Source organism: Saccopteryx leptura, chromosome 2 (genome assembly GCF_036850995.1).
Source record: "Saccopteryx leptura isolate mSacLep1 chromosome 2, mSacLep1_pri_phased_curated, whole genome shotgun sequence".
NCBI classification, from domain to species: Eukaryota; Metazoa; Chordata; class Mammalia; order Chiroptera; family Emballonuridae; genus Saccopteryx; species Saccopteryx leptura.
This window is the reverse complement of record NC_089504.1, coordinates 185,439,243-185,444,125: the sequence shown is the minus strand read 5'-3', so window position 1 is coordinate 185,444,125 and position 4,883 is coordinate 185,439,243. Positions and strand designations below refer to the sequence as shown.

Below are 4,883 nucleotides of genomic sequence, written 5' to 3'. Positions count from 1 at the left end.
GCAGGATTGGACAGAAGGAGAAGTTGCACTGTTGAGCAGTCACAATGCTTCAGGTAATTCTGAAGGGAACTCAGGAAAGTTTTTTAATATCCCACTCTCTGGAGAGCGAGTTTCACCAAGGCATCTGACCTACTTGCCATTTCCTGCTCAACCTGTCCAGTCTGCATAATGTTATCAATATAGCAGGTCATTATAGAGTGGTGATTTGAGAGATGTCCAGCTGCTCAGGTATCTCCAAATTACTTTATGACAGAGGTCTGGAGAGTTAACAAACCCCCGGGACAAGGCTATACATGTATGTTGCTGTCTTTCCCAAGTGAATGTGAACTGTTTCTGTGCTCCTTTCAGATAAGGGTGGAAAAGAATGCATTTGCCAAATCAAAGACTGCATGTCGTATATCTGCTAATCTGCTGATGATAGCACACATGGCAAAGCAGCCTCAATTAGGGGCACTTTGTTGAGTTTGCAGTAGTTTATTGTCATCCTCCAGGATCTCTTGGGTTTTACAGGAACCAGACTGGTGAAGTAAATAAGTATATCATGGGGACTAGTACCTTTGCACACTTTAAAAATATTGGGTTTTTACAAGGCGCATATGAGAAAGCAATCATTGAATAACTAAGGTGCCACAACAAAGAATTAATGTTTCTCATCTCTCTCCCTTCCTGTCTGTCCCTATCTGTCCCTCTCTCTGTCTCTCTCTTTGTTGCTGTCACAAAAAAAAGAAAAGAAAAAAGAATAACTTACATTTTGGCTTCCAACAAATAAAATATTTTTTATTTCAAAAAAATAAAAAATAAATAAAAGTATTGGGTTTTTTATTCTTAATTTTTTACAGTCCAGAGATCTTCTAATTATTTTTTATACCTATCATGCCACGATCTCGTAGGGAGTGGGTTCCAGCACTCAGGCTCCTTTCCACTGGTTCTTACAAAGTGAGCTTCAGTTGAACCTAAGTCACTTCAGTTGAACCTAAGTACCTTTCCCTTTGGCCTCCTTCTTTTACTGATCATTTTCCTTCACATGTTTCAGGAACCTATTCCAGCTCTTAGAGTGCTTAATATGCTTAATACCTACCTTGATTCTTTTGACAGGAATACTGCCCTTAACTTGTTTATTACAATAATGACAATAGCATGCTGAGTAACATTGTAGACTCTTCCAGTTTTACCGTGGTAACAATTGTGGGGCATTTCTTTTTGAATAGGGCTCATTCCCTTGATGTCTCCAATATCACATTTCTTGTATTTTCACATGTCTGTGGCCAAAAAACAGCTCCAGGTTTTCTAAAAGGCCTGGAGAAGAGATAGCAGGTGCCTCTGTCTTTCTCTTTGTGTTGGTCATTTTGTCAAATTACTGAAAAATGGAGATTTCAGCTGATAGAAAGCACTTTCTACCTACCTCCTTTTTTTTTTTTGCCTAAAGGCCAGATATAAATTCTTCTTTACTGGAGACACTTTGGACTCTTATCAGTCCAGAGATAGAACCAGAGAAATCTGCAAACAGCATTACTTTATTTCTTCTTATGTATTTACCTTCCCACAGTTTGCCACCCTTAGAAACCTAAAATTCTTCTTTTGTCCTGTCATTTCTCCTCAAATTTATTGTTCTTTGTTGAAGATGCTATATTAGCCAGAGTTCTAAGCAACCACTTTGAGATATTCTTTGTTGAGTACCTCAACATTCTCCCATGTGCCCTGGCTGGGTTCCTCAGTTGGCTGGAGCATCATCCTGATACACCAAGGTTGCAGGTTCAACCCCTGGTCAGTACACATACAAGAGTCAACCAATGAATGCATAAATAAAGTAGAACAACAAATTGATCTTTCTCTCCTCTATTAAGTCAATATCTTTAAAATAACTTTTTAAAATAAAAAAACAGGCCTGACCTGTGGTGGTGCAGTGGATTAAGCGTCGACCTGGAAATGCTGAGGTCGCTGGTTCGAAACCATGGGCTTGTCTGGTCAAGGCACATATGGGAGTTGATGCTTCCAGCTCCTCCCCCCCTTCTCTCTCTCTGTCTCTCCTCTCTCTCTCTCTCTCTCTCTCTCTGTCTCTCCCTCTCCTCTCTAAAAAAATGAATAAAAAAAATAATAATAGTAAAATAAAAAAACATTTTCTTTTGGCCTGGCCAGATAGCTCGGTTGGTTAAAGCATTGTTCAGAAGCACTGAGGTTGCCAGTTTGATCTCCAGTCAGGGTACATACAGGAACAGATAGATGTTCCTGTCTCTCTCTCTCTCGCTCTCTCCTTTCCTCTCTCTAAAATCATTAAAATAGGCCTGACCTGTGGTGCCGCAGTGGATCAAGCATCAACCTGGAATGCTGAGGTTGCTGGTTCAAAACCCTGGGCTTGCCCGGTCAAGGCACATATGGGAGTTGATGCTTCCTGCTCCTCCCCCCTTCTCTCTCTCTCTGTCTCTTTTCTCTAAAATGAATAAATAAAAATAAATAAAATCATTAAAATAAATAAGCAAAAACAAAAAACAGCCTGACCAGGCAATGGCGCAGTGGATAGAGCATTCGACTGGGACGTGGAGGGCCCAGGTTTGAAACCTTGAGGTCACCAGCTTGAGCGTGGGCTCATCTGGTTTGAGCAAGGCTTGAGCCCAAGGTTGCTGGCTTAAGCAAGGGGTCACTTGGTCTGCTGTAGCCCCCTGATCAAGGCACACATGAGAAAGCAATCAATGAACAACTAAGAAGCCCCAAAGAAGAATTGATGCTTCTCATCTCTCTCTCTTCCTGTCTGTCTGTTTCTATCTGTCCCTCTCTCTGTCTCTGTTACAAAAAAACAAAAAACAAAACAAAACAAAATAAACACATTCTCCCATGTGATGTGCATAACGTGTTAATAAACTTGTTTGGTTTTTTTTAAAAAATAAACTTTTTTAGCCTGACCTGTGGTGGCGCAGTTGGTAAAGCGTCGACCTGGAACGCTGAGGTCACCGGTTCAAAACCCTGGGCTTGCCTGGTCAAGGCACATATGGGAGTTGATGCTTCCTGCTCCTCCCCTTTCTCTCTCTCCCTCTCTCTCTCTCTCTCTCTCTCTCTCTCTCCCCCCCCTCTCTAAAAATCAATAAATAAAATATTTAAAAAAAAATAAAAATAAATAAAAATAAACTTTTTTTAAAAAGATTTTGCCTGACCTGTGGTGGCACAGTGGGTAAAGCGTCGACCTGGAACGCTGAGGTCACCGGTTCAAAACCCTGGGCTTGCCTGGTCAAGGCACATATGGGAGTTGATGCTTCCTGCTCCTCCCCCCTTCTCTCTCTCTCTCTCTCTCTCTCTCTCTCTCACTCTCTCTCCTCTCTAAAAATTAACAAATAAATTTTAAAAAAGATTTTATTTATTCATTTTAGAGAAGAAAGAGAAAGAGAAGAAAGAGAGTGAGAAAGAGAAGGGAGAGAAAAAGAGGGGGAGGGAGCAGGAAGCATCAACTTCATATGTGCCTTGACCAGGGAAGCCCAGGGTTTCAAACTGACAACTTCAACATTCCAGGTCAACACTTTATCCCCTGTGTCACTGCAAGCCAGGCCTGAGTTTTTGTTGTTGTTATTGTTTGTTTGTTTTTTGTTAAAGAGCCTAGCTAAGAATAAAAACACACACAAAAAGAGAGAGAGAGAGAAAAAAAGAGCCCCAGCTGAGATCCTAAGATGGGTAGAAGTAAAGTTTTGCTTCCCTTATATTGGAAACAACCCAGATGTCTATCAACAAAAAAATATTGCTCACAAAAATTAAGGTATCAGAGAACTTGCAGATATTCCAGTACTTTCAGCCTTTTGCATACAGTAATACATTTTCACCAATGAAATAAAAGTTGGTTTTGCATCTCATTTACATAGTTGAACAACTTTCTTTGACTTGCCATTTGCTTTTCTGATGTTCTTGTTTAATAAAAAATCAAATGCTTCTTTTTTTAACGCTTCATATTAATTTAGAAATATTCTCTAATTTTTGTGAGCAGTATAGATAAACAAAATGTGGTATATTCATATAATTAAATATTATATACCCATAAAAATAATGGAGTATTGATAAATGCAACAACTTAGATGAACCTTGAAAACATTATGTTAAATGAAAGAAGCTCGTCAGAAAAGTCTGTATATTATGTGGTTCCATTATTATGAAAGTTCAGAAAAGGGTAATCTATAGCAGGGGTTCCCAAACTTTTTACACAGAGGGCCAGTTCACTGTCCCTTAGACCATTGGAGGGGCAGACTATAAAAAAAACTATGAACAAATCCCTATGCACACTGCACATATCTTATTTTAAAGTAAAAAAAAAACCAAAAAAAAGGAACAAATACAATATTTAAAATAAAGAACAAGTAAATTTAAATCAACAAACTGACCAATATTTCAATGGGAACTATGGGCCTGCTTTTGGCTAATGAGATGGTCAATGTCCAGTTCCATATTTGTCACTGCTAGCCCTAACAAGTGATACGACGTGCTTCCAGAGCCGTGATGCATGCATCCCGCATCACCGGAAGTAGTACTGTACATGGGTGATGCCGCGCTTTGCGGCGCCGCTCACGTACAGTACTCCAGGAGCACAGGATGCAGATCATCACAGGATGCAGATGCATCCTGTGCTCCTCTCACTGACCACCAATGAAAGAGGTGCCCCTTCTAGAAGTGCGGTGGGGGCTGGATAAATGGCCTCAGGGGGCCGCATGCAGCCCGCGGGCCGTAGTTTGGGGACCCCTGATCTATAGAGATAGAAAGTAGATTGGTGGGGGAGGGAAGTAAAGAGGGACAAATACAAAGTGACAAAAATGATTTGACTTTGGGTGATGGGCACACAATGCAATCAACAGTTCAAGTGCTATAGAGATGTTCACCTGAAACCTATGTACTCTTTTTTTTTTTTTTTTTTT

At 40.2% G+C, this 4,883-nt stretch overlaps 1 pseudogene; it reads right to left on the bottom strand.

Moving 5' to 3' along the window:
* Window positions 1-871: 871 nt before the first annotated feature.
* LOC136391735 (large ribosomal subunit protein eL21-like) lies at window positions 872-1,354 on the bottom strand (annotated as a pseudogene).
* Between the last annotated feature and the right edge of the window lie 3,529 nt (window positions 1,355-4,883).